A 27,534-nucleotide genomic window follows, 5' to 3' on the forward strand; every position below is an offset into this window, starting at 1 on the left:
TTGGAGGGAAGTCATTTGCTGATATTTTTCACACAATTCTGCAGATGAACTTTTTGGAGGTTGATGGAAAATGTAATACCATTATAAATGAAATGATTGTTCTACAGGCACACTCCAACAGTATTACTGCTGATCCATGGGCTTACGAAAGGGATTGGAAGTCCATTAGGACTAAAAATGTCTGAAAAGATATATTTTGCACTGTGCATATGCGTACTACCTTCCGGAAATACTGCATATGAAAGCTGAATGTAGTATTTAATGTCTGCTGACTTATGGCTCTGGCAAACCCAGAATGCAAAAGTGCTGTAAAATCATTCAAATTGCATGCTAATTCACAGAAAATCCATTTTTAGCTTCTTCCACAAAATACACTAAGCTAAAGGTCATCATATAACACTTCTAAAATGAAAAAAAAAAATCCCAAGCGTTTTTCTGGCTCCGAACACTGCAGATAGAGGATGAGGGTATCTGAGAAGGGAGTGTGCTCTTCCATCTGTTTCTGCTGAATTCAGACCTGAAGCTAGAGGTGGAATTTTTTTGCTGAACAAATGAAGTCTTCTATATTCAACGCGGACTTCCAGACTCAAAGATTGCATTTAAGGGAACATAGGAGGTCGGCCTGTGTACGTTTGAAAATCACTTCTGTGTTCTCAGTAACTAACTCACTTCCTTGGACGTCTAATTCCTTACCTGCACACAGGAATGGAGGTGATTGCCTCGCCAAATGATTTGGAGGCTTACTGGCTGGGACGAGCATGCCGTGTGCAGCTCAGTGTGGCCGTGAGTAGGGCTTGCCATCTCCTGCCCTGTTGTACACCCCTGAGCCCAGAACAGCTGGAGGACTCTCGTGGTTTCCTAGGCAAAACATCCAGGGTTAAACTCAGAACAAGAGCGATGGACAGCTATCAGGATGCTGAGCAAACTGAGGCACCAAATAATCAGGACAAGGCACGGAAATCATAAGCATCACCAATCACAGGTGTCGCCAGCACCACGGTGCACTGTGCACAGCCAGGCTTGCAGTTGTTTTAGTTAAGATTGGTTATGCCTAGGAAAATGCTTTTTCCAGCATTATTGGAAATATGAGGCAATTGACAACTATATTTATATTCTGTAATATAATTCAAATGAAAAGCCATGACCGCAGAGCATGGTTTCTTGTTATGAGTACAGCTGTTAAAAGCAAATTGGGCTGTCAGGGCAAGTTAGTGAATTTAAGGCTTTTCTCACAAAGAGAGAATAACTAATGAGAAAGTAAGCACTCAGAATCCTATGCGATATATCAGCACCAGGCAAAAATCACGGCTCCCCTGGATTCAACGACAGCCCTAAAAGGAGGCCTAGGCCTCTGTCTCAACGCAGGCCAAGAGAGGCCATCAACTCAGCAGGCTCCTGGCTTACTCGGGGACACACACACACCTGCCTACATCTCCACATGAGCAAGAGAGCAATGCAAGTCACTGTGCAGCAGGAAACGCTCAAGGAAGAGCTGTAGGACAATAGCCCGAGATACCCCAGAACACAAGGTCTTCCACAGAATTTGAAACCTGGTCATTTACCAGAGCAATGCAAAGCTACTCCTGGTCACAGAGAATTTCAGATTCTGGCAAACACAGCTGCAATCCATAAAGTTCAGAACAATCGAAAAAGAGGGAGTCCTCCCAAATTCTTTCTATGAAGCCAGCATCACCTTAATTCCTAAGCCGGAAAGAGATGCAGCATTGAAAGAGAATTACAGACCAATATCCCTGATGAACATAGATGCAAAAATCCTCAATAAAATTCTCGCCAATAGAATGCAACAACACATCAGAAAGATCATCCACCCAGACCAAGTGGGATTTATCCCTGGTATGCAGGGATGGTTCAATGTGCGCAAGACAATCAATGTGATACACTACATTAACAGACTGCAGAAGAAAAACCATATGATTATCTCAATAGACACCAAGAAAGCATTTGATAAAATACAACACCCGTTCATGATGAAAACTCTAAGCAAACTGGGTATGGAAGGAACATTCCTCAATACAATCAAAGCAATCTATGAAAAACCCACAGCCAACATCCTATTGAATGGGGAAAAGTTGGAAGCATTTCCACTGAGATCTGGTACCAGACAGGGATGCCCACTCTCACCACTGCTATTCAATATAGTTCTAGAAGTTCTAGCCAGAGCTATTAGGCAAGAAAAAGAAATTTAAGGGATACAAATTGGGAAGGAAGAACTCAAACTATCCCTCTTTGCAGATGATATGATTCTTTATTTAGGGGATCCAAAGAACTCTACTAAGAGACTATTGGAACTAATAGAAGATTTTGGCAAAGTAGCAGGATATAAAATCAATGCACAAAAATCAACAGCCTTTGTAAATAGCAATAGGAGTGGAAGTAACAACAATAGCACAATCACAAAACAGAAAAACTGTACACAATGTGACATTGTCCTACAGAATTGACAATTTTCTTTACATATTACCTTTTATTAATATTTATTAAGTCATATCTGTAGCAGATTTTAAAAAGATAAGCAAGGTACCAGGTGGGCTACACTAGTTTTAGAAACTGCCTACTTCTTTCAAGATAATGTTCTCTAAATTATAGTTTAATAAGGTAAATTTTTCCTCAAATGCTGATGTGTAATTAACAGAGTTTTCTTTTTGAAAAGTACAATAGGCACTAAAATGTAGTAGAATCATGCTTATTAACATGCATTTTAAAACAGGTCATAGTGGTTTCACAGAACATTCTTTGACTGAAAAATCTGTTTAAATAACCAATACTTGTTTTTAAAATAAGACCTCATCAAAATCTGTATGATGCATTAAGAGGTAGAAAAATTGGAACTGTGATATGTTGTTTCTCATGTCTTCTATTGGCCCAAATCCAAAGTTCAGCAATTAACCCTTAGGTAAGATTCTGAAGAAACTCCCACAGTCATACACCATTGCTTAAAATGTAAAACAGTATGATTGCTGTGTTGGAAAATTTGACATCTAATTAAGTTGTGTATGATTATGGTCTGACATAGGAAGCCAATCTCTAGAAATTTATCCCAAAATATATCCTGATGAAACTAAAAGTAACACACACAAAAGGCTTTCATTCCAGTGCTAATTGTCACAGCAAATAAAAATAAGCAAATACATAAGGAACAGGTAAATATCCTACATGCTTACCTGTAGAGCCATAAACTATATAACCTCTTCACTGGAATGTGACACAGCTGAAGGCAGAAAAATGAGATACCTCTTGATATCGACATGCTGACATTCAGACTTATTATGGAAAACACACAAGGCAGCCAATGTGCACACAGGAGAAACTGACAGCCACAAAGAGAAAGGGACACATGTCTTTATCACTCATTAGTGGTTATGTTTTTAAAGATTTATTTATTTATTTGAAAGTCAGAGTTATATAGGGAGGAGAGAGAGAGAGAAAGAGAGAGGTCTTCCATCCGATGGTTCACTCCCCAATTGGCTGCAACAGCCAGAGCTGCACTGATCCAAAGCCAGGAGCCAGGAGCTTCTTCCAGGTCTCCCATGCGGGTGCAGGGGCCCAAGACCTTGCGCCATCTTCTACTGCTTTCCCGAGCCATAGCAGAGAGCTGGATCGGAAATGAAGCAGCTGGGTGGGGTTTCAAAGGAACGCCTATATGGGATGCCAGCACTACAGTCCAGGGCATTAACATGCTGTGCCACAGTGCCTGCCCCTATAAGTGGTTACACTTAAAATTGAAAGGACAAAGAAAAATAACAGCACAAATAAGCATTCCAGGATAAGGAAGGGCCTGGGGGCTGGGAGCCAGATGAATGCCTGATTTCTCCAAGCAGAGTTACTAACTTTGGCGTTGTTACTCTGAAAACTGTACTTATGTATTTTTAAGATAAAATAAAATAAGATGTGAACATTGTTAATATCCAAGTTTCTCAGTTCTTATTATGCACATTGTCAACAACAGAGAAATAATTGTAGAATTACAGAATTAAGGCTGGCGCTGCGGCTCACTAGGCTCATCCTCCACCTAGCGGCACTGGCACACAAGGTTCTAGTCCTGGTCGGGGCGCCGGATTCTGTCCCGGTTGTCCCTCTTCCAGGCCAGCTCTCAGCTATGGCCCAGGAGTGCAGTGGAGGATGGCCCAGGTCCTTGGGCCCTGCACCCCATGGGAGACCAGGAAAAGCACCTGGCTCCTGCCTTCAGATAAGCGCTGTGTGCTGGCCGCAGCGCACCGGCCGTGCCGGCTGTTGGAGGGTGAACCAACGGCAAAAAGGAAGACCTTTCTCTCTGTCTCTCTCTCTCACTGTCCACTCTGCCTGTCAAAAATAAAAAAAAAAAAGAGAGAGAGAGAGAGTATAAGAATTAAAGCTGAGTAATCCTCAATTGGAATTGGAATTCCAAGAGAGATTCCGGATGTATTTCCTTTCCAAAAAGCAGGTGTTTTCTAGCCCCACTGCAAAGGCCTAGAAACATTAAAGAGCCCATTCTACCGCCAGAGACCAGGGCTCCTTAGAAAGGCTGCATCCAGCACTTGGCCACAAAACAACCGAATTGGGACCAAGTCGTCCTGTCACAAAGCACAGCAGGTTCCAGAGGCGACTCGGCACTCACCTGCGGGAACTTGCAGATCTCCTAATGTCTCCCAATAAAACTGTTTGAACACCAAAAGGATGATCTCCGTGAGGGCTGGAACACACTGCATTCTTCCCTGAGAATGCCACAGGTCTGCACTGCCCCTCATCCTGGAAGGGATCCAGGAAACACACTCTTGGTCCTATAAGCAGCACTGGATATTAGAACCCAGGTACCTTCTCTGTGAGCACATGCTACTGTTAAGGATAACCAGAGAGTTTACTTTTCGCCAGTTTTGTTTAACTATTAGACCTTCCTACCGCATGGATTTTAAAAACAAAACATGAATTGGCATTTTGGCAAACTATCTTTTTTCCCACTGCAATGTATGTTGAATTTTCAATACCAATGCAGACATGACAGTGTGAATATAAGCATAATTTCTCAAAAATAATTATATGACGTTTGTATTTCATAAAACTCCTAATGTTTAAAACATTAATAGTGCTTTCAGCATTTTTTATGTATCTTCTGTAGATTTTGCTGAATTGTATAGTTTTCAAAATTGTCCTTTGTGGAACAAGATGTTTTTACTACTAAATCTTATGTTCTAGTCCTGTAAGGAGGAAAAATAATAAAGAAATCAGTTGTAAATATCTTGGCCACAGAATAAAGGCCAACATACAACAGGTAAATAGGTAAGTTTCAGCTAAAGCTAGCCATGCAAGCCCAGACCCACGCTGTGAAAATGCTGGTGTTGGGACGTCAGCAGGAAGCGTGCAAGCCTTAGCAGTCAGGGCCAGGGCCAGCCCCGGTGCCCCTGGACACAGACCTGTGCAGAAGAAATGTCTTTCTGAGACAGCAGGTGTGCTCAGTTATGCTTCCTACTGAGTGTTTGCTCTTTCCCTTATTTTCATAGCTTTATTTATTTATTTGTTTATCTGAAAGGTAGAGTTAAGGAGAGAAAAAGGAAGGGAGGGGGGGGAGGAAGGGAGGGACTGAGAGAGACACATTCCATCTGCTGGTTCATTCCCCAAATGCCCACGATGACCAGGGCTGGGCCAGGCCGAAGCCAGCAGTCACAAGTTTCATCCGTGTCTCCCACCTGGGTGCCAGGGGCCCAAGGACTTGAGTCATCTTCTGTTGCTTTCCCAGGCAATTTAGCAGGGAGCTGGAATGGAAGTGGAGCAGCCGTGGCTCAATCCTGTGTTCGTATGGGATGGAGGCAGAGGCTTAACCTGCTGCACCACAATGCTTCACCACAGTGTGTGTGTGTGTGTGTGTGTGTATAATGTATATGTGTGTATACATATCTATATCCACGTGTACATATCTTTCATTTGAAATATTGAGTACCAGAGGGTTTTGGATTTAGGATTTTTTTTTTGGCTGTAGGAATACTTTCATACCCATAATTACATAGCTTGGTGATGGAACTCTAGTCCGAACATGAAATTCATTCATGTTTCATCAACACCTTATACACACAGCCTGACGGTAATTTTACACACTATTTTTAATAATTTTGTGGAGGGATCTGGACATGTGTGGAAAAGATGTATCACAGGAGAGAACATTTGGTACAGCGTGGGATGTCTGCATCCCATTTAGACTTCCTGGGTTTGAGTGCCTGTTTACCTCTAAATTCTGGCAGAAGGCAGCAGGTGATGTGCCTGTGTCTCTGCCTCTTGGGGGGAAACCTGGATTGATCCTGGATCCGAGCTTTGGTTTGGTCTAGCCCTGGCTGACAGATGCATTTAGGAGGAATGAACCACCACATGGAAGGTCTCTCTCTGTTTGCCTGTCTGTCTGCCTTTCAAACAAACAGTAAACATGAAACCAAATTATGAAAATAAAAGACATAGCTGAAGGAGCCTGGGGGAGAGAGCTTTCTTCCTCTTGGGGTGCTGAATAAACTGTCATGCACTTGTGTTTTGACCACGACGTGCCTCGTGAGGTCTGCTACGGAATAGTCCACTGGTGGCATCAGGTGAGTGCTCAAGAAATTTTGGAATTGTGAGTAATTTGCATCTTGAATGTTTGGATTAAGATGTTAAATAGATACACACACACACACTTGCAGAAACATAGACACGCACACATATAGTATCTATCATCTATTATCAACAGATTACTGTCATTGTATTTGTGTCACATTTGCATTTCTATAAAGTGAGAGGTTGGTCTGTTCTATATATGTTATGAATACAAACAGTCAAATCTCCCTCTAAAAGTGCATAATTCATGTAGGTGACATATTAGATGAATGGAAAACTAGATAAATGAGTAAATATTTATGTATTTTAAAAATAATGAAGCAAAAAAAAACCTACAGTGAACTAACTGCCCAAGTTTAATATTCTTCTTGGTGCTGGCGTTGTAACAGAGCACATAGAGTCGTTGCCTATAATGGATGCAGCCCATATGACCACTGGTTCGAATCCTGGCTACTCCACTTTCCATCCAGCTCCCTGCCCGTGAAGCAGCAGAGGATGGCCCACATGACTGGGGCCCTTCTACCCATGTGGGAAACCTGGAAGAAGCCTTGGTTCCTGGCTTTGGCCTGGTCCAACCCCAGCTATTGTGGCCATCTGGGGAGCAAACCAGCAGATGTCTCTGTGTCTCTATGTTTTGGATAAATAAATGAACCTTTTTTTTTTAAAACAATACTATTCTTAGTTCTCTTGATGTTGAGTATTTTGCCCATGAATGGTATGAAAACACTGAGGTTGTGTTTACTTTTTGAGTTGGCAGGGTGCAGTGACAGCTGGTGTGTCCTGCCAGGTAACTCAGCTGTACTGGGTACTCCTTCATCAGCCCTCAGATTTGCTAACAGCTTAGATAAACTGAAGAAAAATCCCAAGAAAATCGTTTGCACAAAAAGTGTATAGACATGTTCTTCAAGAATGTGGCGATAAATACCCAGAGGGCATTGTGAGGACGGAAGTGTGGTATCCCAATCAGGACTCCTGTGCATTAGTGGGGAGTGTGCCTGTTTTATGTCACCATCCCAGGCACACACACCTCAGTGCTCTGTGACCAAAGCTGGACGCCTCTGCAGATGAATGAGCTCAGAAGTCCTTATAGTTTGAGTAACGACAACCTGGCTTGTTACCCTTGTATTTTGGAGCAATCAGCAGTCTCTACAAAGCCTGTTTTCTTGGACACCACTGAACTCTTCCTTATTTGGAAGGAAGTTATAGAGAGAAAGGGAAAAACAGAGAGATCTTCCATCCACTGGTTCACTCTCTAGATAGCAGCAACAGCCAGGACTGGACCAGACCAAAGCCAGGAGCCCAGAAGTCCATCCAGGTCCCCCATATGGAAGCAGGGGCCCAACACTTGGGTCATCCTCTGCTGCTTTCCCAGGAGCATTAGCAGAGAGCTGGATTAGAATTGTGACAGCCAGGACTAGAACTGTTGTCCACATGGGATGCGGGGGTCCCAGGCAGCAGCTTAACCCACTGTGCCTGGGCACCAGCCCCAAACTGAATTTCTTTAAACAGGACAAAAGACTGAAGAACCAGCAGTTGAATGGGTAACCCCTGGACACAGCGTGCTAAGTTAAAGAAGGCATCACAAAATACCACATTTTACCTGATCCCATTTGTATGAAATGCCCAGAACCGGAAAACACCCAGTCACAGATAGTAGCTTAGTGGATGCCAAGGCCTGGCACACAGGAGGTGGAGGGTGGGAAAAGTGACTGCTGGTGGGTGCAGGGCTTCTTGTTGGGGTGCTGTACATCTCTGGAAAGAGAGGTTGGCTGTGTTTATAGAGCTTTGTGCACACAGTAAGAGTTGTACACTTGGAGGAGTCAGACTTGTACTATGGGGCTTAGAGCTCAACAGAGCTGTCATTATCAAAATGTTCATAAGAAGAGCTAAACCTGAGGCCAGATGCATGGAGCTAACATGGGGCCCCCGTGCCCATGAAGATGTTAGGGACTTGGGGAATTCGCAAGGTAGTCTCACATTATATGAGAGCTGATGCTTTCTGAACCAGAGGTCGCCAGACTCAATGTGTGGAGTTACAAGCATGACATAGTCTTAACACTGACAAACCACCAAGTGTGCAACAGGATCAGCCAGAGGTTAGTTAACAGCCAGTGTGTGGCCTAAAATGTCAAGAAGAAGGCATAACTGAGGACATTAAGACAGATGGGTAGCTTCTGGTCATATTTTATCCACTGCGGTAAAAGGGTAGAAGAAGACGTAAATAACAATGCAGCAGCTATAAAGTTCATTGTGATAAATACACCAAGCAAAAATATCCTAGTACCAATGTTGGATCAGAAAATTCAGCAGCCAAACAATGAATCCTGGTTTGGGCAGCATCTGGAAAGAACTGCAGGGTTACATCCGTACTTCAGTCATTGGGCACTTAGCTTTTCTGAGAAATATCTTGAGTGAAAGCACGTGAGACTCCACTGCAACATTCTGGCTTGAGCCCAGACACAAGGAAAGAGAGAAAAACATGAGGCGTTCTCCAGTTCATAGATTTATGGGGACTTTGTGAGCAAGGGGCCGAGGGTAGACAGTGTCTGTGGAAGACCAGGGTTGTCTAAACTTGACCAAGCTTTCCTGATCACTCACAGTCGTCTTCTGAATCCACAGCTGCTTGTCTGTCTGCTCTGGGAAAAGAATGTCCATTTTTTTTTTCTCCAGGGTTAGAGTATCATGGAGAAAAAAATCAAGTAGTAGAAAAATAGCACTTCATAGCACAGAATATGAAAGCAAATGGAAGCAATGACAGTTATAATAACCCTACTCTTTTTTGCTCTCTATTATTTATAGAATATTTTTGCTAGGAAATAAATACCCTCAGGAGTGATATTGTTAGTGAAAGGACATGACAGAGTCCTAGCATTGTTTACACTAATCGCTTTACCAAAGTGGCAAAGAGTATTTCAATCATTTTGCAGGTTTTCACTGTCTTTTTCATGAATGTATGTTCCTGTCTGTCTAATACTTACCTGATGTGAAATGTCACAAGGCATTTGTATTGCGATATTTTTATAGTACACATTTGACCCTGGTAATACAAACACAAGCTGTTAATTCCTCTTCTACAGAGATAACAATTTTCATAATAAAATGATTTATTATTTACTTATTTTGAAAAAATATTCCTGATATTAAAAATACATCACCTATGAGGCATAGTTTGGTGACTTCAAATGGTTTTGGCTTATTACTTTGAATCTTTTGCCTGGCAACATAAAAGGAGTTTCCAAATTACAAAGTCAAGTGTTGCTTATCTCTTAACACCACTCTTCCCTCCTTAGTTCTCAGTTTCACTTCTTCTCATTTTCGAAATCATCTCCCATTGGTAGCTCCTGCCGCAAAGACACTGAGCACCCAAGAGCACAGGCGCGTTACTCATCTACATCCCTCTGCCTCACTGCTTTCAGGAGATGCCAGGATAGAGCAGGATCCATCAGGGCTGTTCCTCACTGGTCTGCATTGGGTGGAATAGCCTGGAGTGGAGAAATCACAGAGAACCCCACTCCAGGCGTGCTGCCTCCTGCAACGTGAGCAGGCATTGCCCTGTCTCATGTGGAAAGCCAGCACTTGTCCTGTCCTCAGTTGTCAGTGCGATGTGACAACCAAGTGATTCTTGCCTGGGAGACTGATTTCTTCTTTCATTGTTGTGTCAGAGAATCTCAACTTCTTGCTACAGGTCTGTGTGGCTATCCTTTCTCTGAAATGGTGTTTTTGGTGCCAAGGGGAAATGTTAATGCCCTTGCGAAAACAGTTGCTCTTATGACAATGAACGAGGTTATTGTGGCAACATACAGCTTGAGGTTAGAGTCAAGCCTTCCAGTTCTTGGAATGACGATCGGTGTTACCTCTGTTAATGCAAGGTGACTGCTATGACAGAAAGACTTCCACTCGTTGTTGACTGAGAAACCTTAAGTGATGGGCCTTGGTCACACTCACAGCTACCTACAGTGTGCAGGGCAGCCTGCTGACTTCTCTTTTCAATTTCACGGTGCCTTTGTCCAAGAAACCACATTTGGGGAAATGAGGGGGGCAATCACATTTTCTCAAATAATTATTTTTGGGGTTCATAGAAAATTTTGCACTCTGACCTAGGCCGCCTTCTAGAAAGGCTGATGTGTTTAACTTACAGTTTAATCGGCATCTTTAGCAGAAGACATGGAATTCTCAACTTAAAATAACAAAAACAGCTGTCAAGTTGCTCTGAGATGCCACTATTGCTCATTTTGTTTGCATGCTTTGAAAATGAAGTTTTACTTTTTTTAACACTTAGAATCTACAGTACTGAAAAATAATAGATGAAGGATATACCATGCCAAAAACTACGTTTACTGAAGAGATCCAAAATCCAGCACCCATACACCATGTGAGGAAAGTCAGAAGTGCTTCCTGGGCAAATAGCTGAGCTTTGATGGAGCAGTGAGGGGCATATCTGAGTTGGAAGTAGACATCGCTGTTGGCTTTCAGATACAGCCACCACTACACGCACACAGTAGACCAGGACAGAGAGCAGGGGTAGAGGAAAGTGCAGAAACAGCAAAAACGGTTATTGCTAATGTGTTTTCAAAACATTATCTTGTGTACATTTATATCATTTTGATGGAACTTATTCTACTGATCATTCACAAGAATCCCATGAGACTGGAAAAGGGGCTGTTCTGTTGCATTGTGTATTCAGAGCTTCAAGACGCTTGCATCATGAGCAGTCTTCAGGATCTGGACTGGATGCTGGATTTTATGACGTGCATCACTTATCCACTACATAACTCTTCTGCTGTTGGAGGCAACTAGTTTTTGCACATTCTTGGTGCATTTGTGTGAAGGAAAACTGGTAACTGTCAGCACACACTACTGTTATAATAACAGATACTTTCAATATTTATTTTATTATACATTTTTATGCCTTGTAAGCCAATATGCATAATACAAAATCAGGAGAAATATTCTTGAGTATAAAAACGTTACCTCCTACAAAAAGTCACTTCAATGAAGCAGCTCATTTTCTTCATCTTTCTTTTAGCAAATACAAAAGTGAAATAATGTATAAACCACATATTGGGGCATTTGGCCGAGTGGTTAAAATGCAGATTAGGATGCTGGTATCCCACATTGGAGTGCCAGGGTTCAATCCCCATTTCTTGACTGCGGCTTCCTACTAATCCAGAAACTAGGAGGCAGCAGTGATGACGCAAGGTCTTAGGTCCCTGTCTCCTATGTGGGAGACTTGGATTGATTTCCTGTCTCCTGGCTTCCACCTGGACCAGCCTGGTTTCAGGCATTTGGAGATTAAACAAGCAGATAAAAGATTCACTCCCTCTCCCTCTCCCCCTCCCTCTCCCTCTCCCTCTCCCTCTCCTTTTCCCCCTACCTCTCCCTCTCCCCCTACCTCTCCCTCTCCCTCTCCCCCTACCTCTCCCTCTCCCTCCCCCCCATAGGAAAAATAAAAAAAAATAATGTATTACATAATGTCTGAGCATTGGTGCTACATTTTTTAAATTCCTGGGTGAATGGGCCTTTGGCACAGTGATTATGATACCAAATGGGTAAGTTGCATCCCTTATGGGAGATCCTTGATTCAAGTCCTGGCTCTCCTTCTGACTTAAGCTTAAGGCTACTACACACCCTGGGGTGGAGGGAGCAGGTGATGGGCTGAATTAGTTGGGCTCCTGCCACCCAGCAACCTAGATTGAGTTCTGGGCTCTAGCTTTGGCCTTAAAGAGCCCTGGCTGTTGAGGGCATTTGGGGAGTGAATCAGTTGAGAGAAGATCTCTACCTGTCTTTTTGCCTTTCAAATAAATAAGTAAAGATAAAAAAAATCCAGTGTGCATAGATTATAAACACAGCAGGCATTCAATACTGTGGGGAGCAACTCGGACTAGATTGTTACTGGAATAAAGACTTATTCTATGCATCTGCTCTCCCACAATATGGCGCTGAGAAGGGAGTAACAGCTTCTACACAGCTGCCTCCAGTTCAACCAATAAACTGTAGGACCTGCTCCTGATTGGAGGAGAGCAGCGTACTCGGCGTGTGGGTAGCAGAGTTGGGATTGGTGGAAGAGGACTATAAAGGAGGAGAGAGACAACATGCACCAGGAACATCTAAAGGGAACATCTATCCGAATAACACCTGAGCAGCCCCCGAGAGAGCCGGCCGGCGGTGTGCCGCTCCCCCACGGAAGTGGGGAAGGTGGCAGGGGGAACCGCCCTTCCACGGAGGTGGAAGGGACGGTAGCCAACCCGGGAAAAGCCAGCAGCAAACCCGGGGAGGGCTGAGCAGACAAAAGAACAGCGCAGGGTCCTGTGTCGTTCCTCCACGAAGAGGGGGAGCGACACAATACCTTTTTTTTTTTTAAAGAATTTATCTATTTATTTGACAGGTAGAAAAACAGACAGTGAGAGAGAGACAGACAGAAAGGTCTTCCTTCCATTGGTTCACTCTCCAAAGGCTGCCACGGCCAGCACTGCGCCGATCCGAAGCCAGGAGCCAGGATCCTCTTCCTGGTCTCCCATGCAGGTGTAGGGCCCAAGCACTTGGGCCATCCTCCACTGCCCTCCCAGGCCACAGCAGAGAGCTGGACTGGAAGAGGAGCAATGAGGACTAGAACCGGTGCCCATATGGGATGCCAGTGCTGCAGGCAGAAGATTAACCTAGTGCGCCATTGTGCTGGCCCCTCCATACCTATTATAAATTAATGAATAGACAGGATCGTTATCATTAGCAAAAGGAAACACCCAAATGTGTGGAACGAGAAGTATGTGCTCCACTAGCACCCACCGAAGACTCAGCTTTCTGCATCTGTAGTGCTGAGACTCTGCAGGCTATGACAACTGCTCACACTGTAATTAAGACAAACTCTACTATCCAGTGCCTGGGCTACTTTGGGCAGGGTGAGAAGCAGATTGTTCAGATCCACAAATGAGCACCAAGACAGTGCCTTGTGCAATGTAGGTGACCAGTGATTGTGTGCTAGCTGTGCTCTTTATCTTGTAGCTGTCACCACCCCCTGCTAGCTGCAAACACTGCAGGGCGCAGAGTGGGCAGAGAGCCAAGTAGATCTGCTCAAGGGAGTTGATAACTGAGGTCACACAGCCAGCAAGTGGCTGGGAGTGGAAAAAATAACTCAGGACCTGCAGCCAGGGAGTGTCACCTTTCATGTGCTAGATTAAATTTCTTATCAAAATAGAGATTCTGAAAGTTATTGCCACAAAAAATCAGTCCTATGAACTTGGAGAATTCTTCAAGTCAACAGGATAAACCAGATGGTCTTAGTTAGCCCATTTTGGGTCTTTTCCCTCTGTCTTGTGAATTCCTTGTTTATCTGATGGGGTAAGACCTGAACAACTTCTCTGGGACAGAGCCCCAGTGCTTTTTCAACATTAACTAGATTTTTAGATTTTCATAAAAACTAGGACACAGAAAGGCAAATTCTTTGGGGATTTAGATCCGCACATGTTGCGCACACCATGGAACTAACCAATCCGTAAGTCATTGTGGCACTGAGTTTTTTCCAACACCACACCACAGGTCACTCAAGTGGTTTTTGCTTTCTTTTCATGTTCCAGGGCCAGCTACTGCCTCCCTCTAAGCTGTGTCTTCCATTCTTATGAACGATGCCTATTGTACCAGAAAGGGGAAATTATGTGGACAACTTTTTTTTCCCAATAAGATCTGAGGGCCACATTTTCCCCAGATAAAGTTATCTTGCAATTTTGTTATCTTTGTCTTTTCTCCCAGACAATGAAATAGACAGCATTTCTGTATCTTATTTATTTATATCATTTATCACTTGCTACAAAGACAAAGTGGACACAGTCACCCATGAGATCTTCAAATTAGAATCTTCTTATACAAATGCAAATTATTTCAAAAGCATTAAAATATGCATATGTGTCGTTCTTATGAAAATATAAACAATGCACACTCAGATCAATATGTTTGCCTTCTGTTTTAGCACCATGTAAAATTCTGCTCCAGTCATCCTAGACTGTCCTCCCATTTCCTATCTTGAGTCATTCTTCTGAAAAAAATATCTGTTTCCCAGCTGTGTCATTGACCCTGTCATCCCATGACATTGCTAAACAGAAAACAAAATTTTTAATGCATGTATTTATTTAGTTCTAGTTGTAAGCCACTGTTCATTTTGAGAATTGTTTGCATAGGTGGTCTTTTTAGAAAGAAATGGAGGGAAAACCACAACATTATTTTTGAAGCAACAAGCAGCTGTTGACATATATCCTAGTTCTTATAGGCTAATGCAGCACTGGATGGCACAGCCAGACAGTGAGAATCACATGCATATGCTTACATAAGCAGCCACATTTCAAAATGCATACACAAAAAAAGTAATGACTAATTTTATTAATTAATTTTAACTCAATATGTTCAAACTATTATCATGTCAACCTAAAATCAAAAAGGAGGTAATTTATATTCTTTTTAAAGATGTCTTCAAGATGTTGTCTATAGTTTCTATGTTCATAACTTTTCAATTGCATTCCAGATTTTTTCTGGAAAGACTCAGTGAGCACAAGTGGTTTTTTTTTAATTATTTATTTATTTATTTTTTTGACAGGCAGAGTGGACAGTGAGAGAGAGAGACAGAGAGAAAGGTCTTCCTTTGCCGTTAGTTCACCCTCCAATGGCCGCCGCGGCCGGCGCGCTGTGACCAGCGCACTGCTCTGATCCGATGGCAGGAGCCAGGTGCTTCTCCTGGTCTCCCATGGGGTGCAGGGCCCAAGTACTCAGGCCATCCTCCACTGCACTCCCTGGCCATAGCAGAGAGCTGGCCTGGAAGAGGGGCAACCGGGACAGAATCCAGCACCCCGACCGGGACTAGAACCCGGTGTGCCGGCGCCGCTAGGCGGAGGATTATCCTAGTGAGCCGCGACGCCGGCCTGATAAGTGGTTTTCAAAAAGTTCATGGAAGAATGTGTAACATGAAAAATTAAGCCTCGATTTCAATTTTGTACCACAATAAGCATCTTTTAGTTTCATTTTCCATGTGTTTTTCAAATTATCCTCATATATTTAGAATTCATAAGAGTAGAAGAAATTTTATAGATATGTTCCAAAATGCTTAAAATGTCTCAAAAACTGAATCAAAGTTGTAGTTTTAAAATTTTAGATATACAGTAGTCAAAATTGAATGCAATTAAACCTTCGGTTCTTCATTGGTGCCAGCTACAGTTCAAGTCCTTGATAGTCACAAGTGGCTAAAGATAAAAAAAAAAGAAGGACAAGGCAACTGATGCTCTGAGCTTTAAAGCACAGTACAGCATGGGCACCATGACCAGGTTCAGAAATCTGCCCCCCTACGTCCCCGCCTGACCAGTCCCACCCCCGCCTGGGCTCTGATCCTCTTCTCTTGTGTGCACACTTTGAAGAGAGGAAAATAACATGTCTCCCTTGAGCTCTTCAGTTCCCAGAAACTTCTGGCAAATGAGACTGAACAAGGCAAGGAGTTGCATCTTCGGCAAAGCAACCACAGTGGAATCAGAGCTGTGGGGAAGGCAGAATGGGAAGGAGCTGGGATGAGCCAATTGCAGGATTTAGCGTGAAAGGGGGCGGGGAGGATACATGTCCTCAGGCGTCTCCATCAAAGGTGGTGGAGGAGAAACTTCTGTGGCAGCTTCCCCCACACATCCAGACACTGCAGTTCATTCCAGAACCATGCCTTGGAGCTGATCAGTACCTACCATGCCTTCAAGGTCAGGATTGGGGACCTCTGGCCTTTGAGAGCCTCAGAAAAGCAGGGTCCATCAGGGAAATGGACGCCATTGGCTGGGGGTCATGGGAGATAACGTCGCGTGTGAGCTTAGGGGCCATGGAGGTGGAGCCAGGAACAAAGGTTTCTGAGGGAAAGCAGTGACTAAGAGACACCGGAGTCACTCCAGCCACGCCTTGATGCCTTCTCGGGCCGTGAGTGGATGCCCGAGACCCCCAGAAAACCTCTGTGGCAGCACCTCTGGAGACCTCTGCTCCAACTCCCATACTTCCAATGCATAGAAAGAGCTGACTGTGGTCAAATTCTTCTTCCCACGGCTCCTGCTGCGGGAGCTTCTGTGTGCAGGCCCCCTCCCCGGAAGGCAAGGAAGGGCCCCCTGTCTTGCAGAAGCCACACTGTGGCTTTTCTAAAGAAGCCTCTTCGATTTGTGCCCTTCTGAGGAAGGGCTCATCTGGTGATTGAGTCTTTTATTTTTTTATTTTTTTTTATTTTTTGACAGGCAGAGTGGACAGTGAGAGAGAGAGACAGAGAGAAAGGTCTTCCTTTGCCGTTGGTTCACCCTCCAATGGCCGCCACAGCTGGCGCGCTGCAGCCAGCGCACCACGCTGATCTGATGGCAGGAGCCAGGTGCTTTTCCTGGTCTCCCATGGGGTGCAGGGCCCAAGCACTTGGGCCATCCTCCACTGCACTCCCTGGCCACAGCAGAGAGCTGGCCTGGAAGAGGGGCAACCGGGACAGAATCCAGCACCCCGACCGGGACTAGAACCCGGTATGTTGGCACCGCAAGGCGGAGGATTAGCCTAGTGAGCCGCGCGCCGGCCTATGATTGAGTCTTGTAGGTGTTCAAGATCCCCAGCCTTGTACCTGAACTGTGGCTCTTTGCAGGGTAAGCTCTGCAGTGTTCATGCAGGAGAGGTCAGGGCTGCCGGCTGAGCTGCGAGACCGGAGCGGGATAAGGGAGAACATTCCTGGAGGCTGCGTCTGCAGCCTGTTCCCTGGATTTGGCTGTCAGAGGTTAACACACTAGTTGCACATTTTTATCTTGGGAAAGGATATCAAACATGTCTTGTTTGCTGCCTTTACCCACTCAGAAATTAGCCTCAAATTCTTCGTGTCTTCAAAGAATCCCAACCTGATTCCGTTAGAGTAACCTTTGTTCTGAAGATGTGTGTTCACCCCTTGCACCACCACCATTCTCTGCGCTTCACGGGTGCCAGATGCTGCAGGCTTGTGCCTGTGGGAGTGAGAAATGAAAATGGCAGATTTATGACATACAATGCATTGAGTCAACCCACACACGAATATCATTACTGTCATACTCTGTCTTCTTGTCATATGGCAACATATATTTCTAGTAAAGGCATAATATTGTAATTCAGAATGTTTTTGCTAGATTTTGGTATGAAATTAGACTTCTAAAAATCCTAATAAAGTTTTCTGTGAGCTTTGTCATCTTTTCCTTTCCTAAACAACATAGACGTCAATTTAATGGCAGTCAATACATGCTTAGAATTGTAGCATAGGCACTTGAAATATGCAACACAGTGTCATATGTAGTCCTGGATTGCAAAGAAACGCCCTAGGAGTGCAAATCTTGTGAAGTATGCACTATATGTGGCTTTGATTTTAGAAACTTATATGCATTTTTCATAATCATCTAAGGACTGGATTTTTCTATTATATCTATATATCTTTGAGAGCAATTACTTGAAGCATGGAGACACCCTTTTTGTTCTAAGACTCAGTAATTGTGTAGTAAATGTGTTTTATTAAGATATATGCATGTCTATTTATTCAAGTTGAATAACTCATCCATGGTTATTGGGTGTTTAAACTTTGTGGATGCTAAATACATTGCAGATATTTGTCTACCAACGCTATACCATGAAGATGTTTTAGAGAAAAGGAGTAAAGGGCTGCCCGCGGCATTGTCTGAGCTCTTCCTAAGCTGCGGTGGATGTAACAGAAGTGCTGTCATTGTTTCTGACTGAATTCTCACCACTCTGGGAGGAAGCATCCTACAGTACGCTCATTGCACAGGTTAGGAAAAAAGTGCCTGACTAGATGAGGGCACTGACAGGGAGCTGGCCACTGACCAGGTCAGCATTCGAAGCTGGGTCCCTGGGCCATCACGATGTGTGATTTCTGTTAGCTACTACATTAGTCTAAACTATTCTGTAACAGATTATTATAAAGCCCATCTATAAGAGCAATTATAACATTATTAAGTCTTATAAACTAAATTATTTCATATAATGGGCACTTAGAGTCATTTATAATGTTTCCTCACTTAGTCTTCTATGGGAAAAGCCCAAAACATAATTTAAATGTTTGCATCCACAATAAAACATAGAAAAACAGAATATTTGTCTTCAAAATCATGGACTATGTCTGATATACTCTATTTCACTCCTCTGGGGGTTTTCATTTTGCGCTGTAAAAAGCAGTAACACACTGAATTAACAATTTTGTTCTAACAAAAATGTTACATTTGTATTCACCCTAGAGCTACTGTAAAGGAAAGAATTTTTGCTACATCAGGCTGAAATAACCAAAGGAATTGTAGGTAACAAATACTTTCTCAGTTGATTGACAACACATTCACAAGAATTTATCCAAATGGTAAGGCGCCTTGTTGGCAGTGAGAGACAGATGTGGGGACTGCAGGAGTCTGAGGTTGAGATGGAAAAGATAGGACCAGGAGAGACAGCAACAGGCAGGGTGGCTGAGAGGGGAGGTCCCTTACAACAGGACAGGAGCCGGCCCTGAGGCTGGTAGTGAGGCGGTGGCCCCACTCAACAGCTTAGTGACCAGAGGCTTGGGGGTGTGGCAGAAGGCAGGGAGGTGGTGGTGGCAGCTCAGCGTCTTCATTGGCAGCTCAAGCTGCAGTGATAAAGTGCCATGGGCTGGGGTGTAGACAATTCAAACTCATTTCTTCCTGGTTCTGGAGGACTCCTTGGCTTGCAGACACTGCCTTCTCCCTGTGTCCTCACTTGGTTGTCCCTCTGCGTGTGTCTGTGTCCTCATCTCCTCTTCTTACCGGGACCCTGCTAGGGTTGGATTAGGGCAACATCCGTGTGACCTCATTTAACCTTCACCGCCTCTCTGTAGAACTTATCTACAAATGCAGTCCCACGCTGAGGTCTTGGGCGTTCGGACTGCAAGAGAGGAAACCGGGAGACTCAGCCCGTAGAGTGCCTTGTAACTCTGAGGCCCCATCTTATCAATGGGTACCAGCTGTGGGGTGAGGTTTTGCAGGGTATGCAAAGCAGGCCGGCTCTAAATGGCAGAACATCTGCTAGTTTGGGCTATTTTTTAAATAATTGGATGTGTAAAAATTTGTGTTTGGTGCCAGCAGCTTCTGAGCTCATGGCTGTCAGCCTGCAAGCAGTAAAGAAGCCAAGGGCCACCACACAGAGGCCCCCTTGGGTTCCTTTTGTAGGCTAGGCCTGCAACCCTTCAGGAGGAAGGCCAGCTCTGCAGGACGCTTCCGCATGCCTACAGCAGGCAAGGAGTGAACTACAGTGTATCAGATATAGTCCATGATTTTGAAGACAAATATTCTGTTTTTCTATGTTTTATTGTGGATGCAAACATTTAAATTATGTTTTGGGCTTTTCCCATAGAAAACTAAGTGAGGAAACAGCTCTCTTTTTACTTCATTCTCAGAGCTATGGAAATGTAATTTAGATGTCTGTGTAAGGAAGGACAGCCAGACTTTAGTCCAGTTTTGAATAACTGCATGATGTTGTCAACAAACTATGTGTTTTGTTAAGCTCACCGTTTGGGCATTCTTTGGAATTCAGTTCAGGTGTTAACTGTCCTTTGAAAGCGCCCGACTTTGCCAGGTGCAGCGTTTCCTTTCTTCAGGGTCCTGTGGCATCAACACCTGTCTTCATTACCCCAGTGCACCTGCCGCACATGGGGCCAAGTACAGTTGATTGGCAGGTGTGTTGTTTCCCAGACCCTGGAGTCTCTGCAGATTCCGGGGTGTGGTCTCTGTGGAGGAACCCATCTCCTAGCACAGGAGCTGACCCACGGTCGATTGTCAGTCAGTGTGAGTCATTGAGCAGCATCTGCGCTGAGACACTGGCGCTCACACCACATTGGCTGGCACCCCCTTTCCTGAGGATCTGCTGTAAATCACATGAAGACCATTTGCCTCGCGAGTATGGAGAGTGGTGCTTGAAATTGCTTCTTTATTGGAGTGGAGAGCTGCCATAAAAATCAAATGTGCTTTCTTTCCACCGAGGTTTGCAGGCCAGCAATCTCCTCATTGGGTAGGACTTGAAATGAATGGGTCTGGATGCTTCTCAGTTCACTTCTGAGTGGTTGGTCACGTGCTGTGCGTGTTGAAAACGAGGGCTGCCCTCCCTGGCACAGACAGCAGGGACCACTAAGCAGGCTCCATGCCCATTCCCAACGTAGTCTTCACTCTCATGTTTTAGGGAAGTTATAATACTAGGCTTAAAGTAGTGTCTTTTATCTGTATTAGGTACTAGATCCTTTACGAGGGTATGTAGGAAGGCTTGTGGAAAAATAGAATTGGAACAGATTTGTTTTGGTGAAAAAAAGATCCTTGGAAATGTTTGCGTAGTTTTTGCATAATACGCATTTCCTGTAATCATTTTTGTGCCTACTCTTCTCTGAGCGGTACCACTTTGTATTAAGTAGGTTTGATACAAGTTTGATTTACAGACTAAGCAAGGATTTATGAAGGTTGATGGAGTCGGGTGGTCTCAGCAGCTAAGTGTTGAGCTGGGCTTTGCGTCAGGTTTTCTGCTCCTGAGTTGGTGATGTTCCCACTTCAGGAATCCCACAGGCGTCTGCTACGCATGCCCGTCCGCAGGCTCCTCCCCTGGCATTTGGAGTCCTCTTATAAAGGCCGAGTTAAGCCCTCACTGTGGCGTGAAGGGTTCACTGTGTACTCTCGAAATCAGCACGGTGCGCCGGCCGCAGCGGCCACTGTGGGGTGAACCAACAGACAAGGAAGACCTTTCTCTCTGTCTCTCTCTCTCTCTCACTGTCCACTCTGCCTGTTAAAAAGAAAAAAAAAAGATCCTGTGTGCAGTCCTTAGCGCTCAGTGCAACCGCGTTTGGAGCTGGAGCCCCTAGGGAAGTCATTCAGGCTGAGGGAGGTCGTGAGGTCCTGAGGCGGTGGAGTTAGTGTGCTTTTAAGAAGAGACGCTCACTCCCTTGCAGCCGTCTGCAAGCCAGGAAGAGGCCCCACGCCGAACCAAGTGTGCCAGCACGTGGTTCGTGGACTTCAGCCTCCAGAACTGTGAGAAAACGCATACCTGTTGGTGAAGTCTCCCGGCTTTGATTCCACGTGGCAGCCTGAGCAGACTAAGATGGATGAAATAGTTCAAAAGAGATCCCAGGTGATTCTTCTAATCACTCAAGTTTGAAAAAAATACTTGGCTTTGGGCTTCAACATCAGCAACACATGGGAACCACTGAAGTCAGGTTTTCCCCAAGAATCAGATCTGCACAGAAAATTCTGTGGTTTTAAGAGCAGCCCATTACAGAAAAAAGCCAGCTGAACCAGAATTCCCACCTGCAATTAAGGTAAAGAAGTATTTTAAATCAGAATGTTTGCCAGAGTAGAAAGTATTGTTTTTCTGCATCTCTAAATTGCCCAAGAAATTATATGAATATACTATAGATGCAAAGTTGTCTTTTTTCCTCTTTTGTTCTATTTTTCCCTTTCACATTAAACATGAATGTCCATAAATATTGTACAGCTTGATATGAAAAAAAGATCTCTTATGACCCAAAGAAAAATGTTCTGGGACATTTCATCTCCTGGGTCTCAAAGGCTTCAGATCTATTTATTAAGAGAAATCATTACTAAATGCTACAGGTGCTCTTCAGTGTAATTAAAATTCCACAGGTGATGTTTGGGGATTTGTGTTTAATTTGATCACTCTGTAATAATTCTGAAACTTGTCACTTTCTCTACTTTCTAAAACTAAACTATTTTCTGGAGAAGTCTTAGGTTCATAGCAAAATTCAGTGAAACTGCAGAGAATTCCCGTGCACTGCTTGTGCTCACCCAGTGCAAGCTTCCCCACTAGCACTGACCTGCTCCACAGGGGTGCACTTGTTGCTGTTGAGGAACCTAGACTGATCCATCATCTCACCCGAAGTCCAGGATTTACTTGGGGTTCACTCGTGCTATTGCATGTTCTATGGGTTAAGTGCATGTGAGGTGACATGTACTCTTGGTGTTGTCTTTTTTTTTTTTTTTTTTTTTGACAGGCAGAGTGGACAGTGAGAGAGAGAGACAGAGAGAAAGGTCTTCCTTTGCTGTTACTTCACCCTCCAATGGCCGCCGCGGCCGGCGCGCTGTGACCAGCGCACCGCACTGATCCGATGGCAGGAGCCAGGTGCTTCTCCTGGTCTCCCATGGGGTGCAGGGCCCAAGCACTTGGGCCATCCTCCACTGCACTCCCTGGCCATGGCAGAGAGCTGGCCTGGAAGAGGAGCAACCGCAAAGAATCCAGCGCCCCGACCGGGACTAGAACCCGGTGTGCCGGCACCGCTAGGTGGAGGATTAGCCTAGTGAGCCGTGGCGCCGGCCGGTGTTGTCTTGCCTATAGGTTATATGTAGTGACATCACTACGCAGGGCCACTCAGCAGTTTCCTTGTCCTGCTGCCTGCCTGTCCTCATCTCTCTGCCTCCCTGCCCCTGGCAGTCACTGGCGATTTTACTGTCTCCGTGACTTTTCCTTTTCCAGAATGCCATATATAATTTGGAATCTGCAGTACATGGGTTTTTAGATCAGCCTGTTTTATTCAGTGACTTGAATTTAAGTTTCCTCCATGCCTTTTTAAGCCTTAATAGTCCATTTCTTTTCAACACTGAGTAACATTCCGTCATGTGGGTGGATCACGTTTTGTCTGTGTTCCTAGGAAATGGCATGTTAGCTACATCTACGTTTTGGCAATTATGAATAAATCTGCTAGAAGCCTCCATATGCATGTTTCTATATGGACACCTCTTTACCTCTTTTGTGTAAATAACAAGGAGCATGATTGCATGACCAAATTCTAAGCATGCTTCATTTTGTAAGAAGCTGTCAAATGCATTCCCACCAGCAGTAAATGAGAGTTCCCGTTGCTCCACATCCTCCCAACCATTTGGTACTCTCAGTGTCATGGAGTTTGGCAATTCTGATAGGTAGAGAGGTGTCACCTTGTTGATGTAATCCCTGCTTCCCTGATAACACACTCACATGATATATGATATCAGTTCATAGATGTATTCAGCATTTGTACATCTGGTGAGGTTTTGCCAAGATCTTTGGTCTGCTTTTAGTCAGGTTGTGGTCTTATTGCTAAGTTTTAAGAGTTGTCCTTTGTTCTGTTGTATTTTTTGCAAATATTCTCAGTCTGTCACTTGTCTTATTGTGTTGCCAGTAGATATCTTTAATTTTAATGAAATCCAGTGTATAATTCACCCTTTCATGGATCATGCCTTTGTTGTTGCAAATAATGTCCTCACTAGACCCAGTTCTTTTTGCTATGTTTTAGGAGTTTGATACTTTCACATTTTACACATAGGTATGTGTTCTAATTTGAGTTAATTTTTATGAACATTGCAGGTGTGTACCTAGCCTCATTTTTTTGAAACAGTCAAATTATTTTTAAGGTTAGATTTACTTATGTATTTAAGAGAGATTCCATCTGCTGTTTTATACCCCAAATACCAGCAAAGGGCAGTGTAAGGCCAGGGCAAGGTCAGAAGCCAGGGACTCCACTCAGCTCTCCCCGATAGGTGCCAGCAACCCAAATACTTGGGGCATCCTTTGCTGTCTTCTGAAGTATATTAGCAGGAAGCTGGATCAGAAGCAGAGGAGCCCAGACTTAGACAAGGCACTCTGACATGTGATGTAGGCATCCTAAGAGGCAGCTGACTCCACTGTACCACAGTGCCTTCTCTTAATTCCTATTGTTTTAAGATGTGGGTGTCCAGTTGTTCCAGCATCACTTTTTGAAAAAACCATCTTTTCTCAAACATTGTTACTTTTTTACTTTGGCCATAGATTAGTCAAATAAATTTGTGGAGGGCTATTTCTTTTGTCAATATCAAATCATCTTGATTTGTGTAGTTTCACATTAACTCTCAAAGTCAAGTATTATTGTAGTATCCATTGCCCAACTTCATGCTGTTTCCACATTGTATTCTGGTGTCTTGCCTACTTCATATAAATGTTGGAGTTGGTTTTCTGATATCCACAAAGTAATTTGATGGGATTTTGATTGGAACTGCATTTAATCTGGGGATCTAGTTTGGAAGAACTGCCATCTTGACAATATTGAATCTTCATATACATGAAATGCACTATATTCCCATTTATTTGGTTCTTTGACTTCTTTCTTTTTTATATTTATTTGTTTTTTTAAGGAATACAAATTTCATAAGTACAATTTTAGGAATATAGTTATTCCTCTCACCCCTCTACCTCCTCCCTCTCATGTTTCCAGTCCCAATCTTCATTAAGATTCATTTTCAATTAGCTTTGTACGCAGAAGACCAACTGTAGTAAGTAAAGATTTCAACAATTTGTACACACAAATACACACACAAACTGTATGATAACTAGTTTTACAGTTAGCTCATAATATAACTTACTGAAGACAGAGGTCCTGCATGGGGAGTTAGTGCACAGTGACTCCTGTTGTTAATTTAACAATTAACACTCGTATGTATGATGTCAGTGATCACCCAAGGTTCTTGACATGAGCTGCCTAGGCTGAGAAAGCATTTTGAACTAACAAACTCCATCAGTATTAGGACAAGCCCATAAGCGAAGTGGAAGTTCTCTCCTCCCTTCAGAGAAAAGTACTTCTTTGGCTGCTTCTTTCCACTTGGGTCTCACAGAGATCCTTCATGTAGAACATTTTTGCCACAGAGTCTTGGATTTCCATGCCTGAAATGCTCTCATGGACTTTTCAGCCAGACCAGGAAGCCTTAAGGGCTGATTCTGAGGTCAGAGTGTTACTTAAAGCAATTGTTATTCTATGATTCTGTGACTTCTTTCTTCAGAGTTTTGTAGCTTTCCTCTCATATCTCTCATAGATCTCTCTCTCTCTCTCTCTCTCACACACACACATATATATATTATATAGTTAGATTAATATATAGCTACATAACATTTTGAGGGTGCTAATGCAAATAGAATTATGCTTATAATTTCAAATGCTACTCATTTATTGCTTATATGTAAGAAATGATTTTTTGTATATTCTGGAGCCCTGCTATAAATGCTTTTTGATTCTAGGAGGTTATATTTTGGTCAGTTCTTTCATATTTTATGTATAGAGATTTATGCCACCTGTGGAAAAAAAGTCCTCTTCCTCTGCAAACTGTGTTTCATTACTTTTTCTTGTGTTTTCATTTTTCTGTGCTGTTGAGAAGCAGTGGCAACAGGGGACATCCTGTAGCTGGTCTATGTGGGAATGTTTGGAGGTTTTTTTGTTTTTTGTTTTTTAACCGTGAAGTAAGCTGTTGTCTATAGATTTTTTATTGATATTCTTGGTAAAGTAAAGGAAGTTCGCCTCTATTTTTAGCTAGCAGGGTTTTGTTCATGAACGTGTGTTGGATCTCGTCAAATGCTTTCCGCATGAATTTCTTGGAACATGTGATTGTTTTATACAACTTGTTGATGTGATGGGCTGCATTAACTGATTTTGGAGTACAGAATCAGCTTTGCATGTCTGGGATAAACCCACTTATCCATGGTGTGTACTTATAGTTATACACTGTTGGAGTTGCTTTGCTAATGTGGCACTGATGGTTTTTGTGCCTATGTTCACAGGAAATACAGAACTGTAGTTTCCCCGTGACAGGTGTCAGGGGTTGGTCCTGGGTGAGGGTGGCACACCTTGCCCAGAGCAGTAGGATGCTCTCATAATGGTTCTTCTCTGGTCTCTCCACTGAAACACACAGTGATTTTTTTTTCCTAGTGTTCATTGGGAAAACATGGCGGAGCTCCAGGAGGTAAAGCTGTAGACCATGGGGGCCCTTATGTGTCCCCTGGAGTTTTGTCCCCTAGGTTGTCTGCACAGGGCTACAGAAACCCATTGCTTAGACTTCACCTTTCCCTTCCTCAGTCCGGGCTTCCTGGAGTGTGTGCTTGCATCTCAGCCCCTTGCTGATTTACCCTGTGCCCCCACCTCTCTGACCTATCTGAAAATTGTAGCTTGTTCAGGTTATTCAGCTTTATCTTGGTGTTAGGACAGGCTGGCGACTTCCTACATGCTGGACTGCACACCAGACTATCTTTTTATTATTTCTAAACAGTCATTCCTTATAAGCCAGTAGGTTTGCAACAAAAGTGGATTTTTATTGTCGTGTATTGGAAATGGCAAAAGCCTGCATGCCTGTCCCCTGGGCCCCCCCTTCTACCTGGTAGGAGGGCAGTGGATGAGGTGGAGTGGCGGGCACATGGCCTTGGAAAGGTGACTCCCAGCTGGCTGCCAAAGTCAACCCTGACATTCACACTGCCTCTGGGGATGAGTTAAAAATGGCTCAGTACATGGGCTGAAGCTTCTTACAGGCTTGCTATGCAGGGAACAGAAATAAACAAACTCTTGAGAACTTGTTAAATTGCATGTTAGTATTCTGTTCACACCTGAAGCAGAGCAGCAGGAGAGGCTGGCCAGGCTCTGTGGGGACTGTGAGAAAGGAGGCTCCAGAAATGGAGGGAGAACACGAGAGCTGCGTAGAATAAAGGGCGCTTTGAGCCTTCCTTGCAGACGGCTTGTGCTTGTGTAATCTGTTCTGTGCAGGGAGGGAGGCAGGGCTCAGCCAAGCTCACCCAGCTCATCATTATCTCAGATGGAATGCAAGTCCCTTCCCTGGCCCTTAGTTACTGTTGTGTTTGTTTGGCAATAACTTAAGTGTTTTTGTTGATCTGAGTAAGGTGATTTAATTAACTGTAAAACTACGAGAGGTGCACGGTGAAAATGGGACAATGTCCAGGGGCAGAGATTTCAGGCTTGGGTGTAACTGCATCAGGTAAACCACAGCTTCCTGTTGTGTACCTGTGTGTGCTTTGGGGAAACAAAGTATGTATCAGGTTCCATATCTGTTGTGGGAGAGTAGTAATAAAAAAGGTGTTTTGTGCAAGATAACCAAGTTAAATATGAGATGTGAAGAGTTTAGAATTGGGTTGGAGAGTCTTGAAGAATGTTTGCCATGAATATTATGCGCAGGGTAT

At 43.8% G+C, this 27,534-nt stretch overlaps 1 protein-coding gene and 1 long non-coding RNA gene across 3 annotated transcripts in view; both read left to right on the top strand.

Annotated features, from left to right (window-relative positions):
* CSMD1 (CUB and Sushi multiple domains 1) overlaps positions 1-27,534 on the top strand; it is a 2,062,046-nt gene that overhangs the window by 477,502 nt on the left and 1,557,010 nt on the right. The gene's annotated exons all lie outside the window — the stretch shown is intronic.
* Positions 20,808-27,534, top strand: part of LOC149125228 (uncharacterized) — a 36,126-nt gene continuing 29,399 nt past the window's right edge. The window contains exon 1 of the long non-coding RNA XR_016212244.1: positions 20,808-21,874. This is a non-coding gene — a long non-coding RNA (uncharacterized LOC149125228). The remainder of the gene's footprint in view (positions 21,875-27,534) is intronic.

This window comes from Oryctolagus cuniculus, chromosome 8 (genome assembly GCF_051225735.1).
Source record: "Oryctolagus cuniculus isolate XC-2025 breed Fujian yellow rabbit chromosome 8, ASM5122573v1, whole genome shotgun sequence".
In the NCBI taxonomy this organism is placed as follows: domain Eukaryota; kingdom Metazoa; phylum Chordata; class Mammalia; order Lagomorpha; family Leporidae; genus Oryctolagus; species Oryctolagus cuniculus.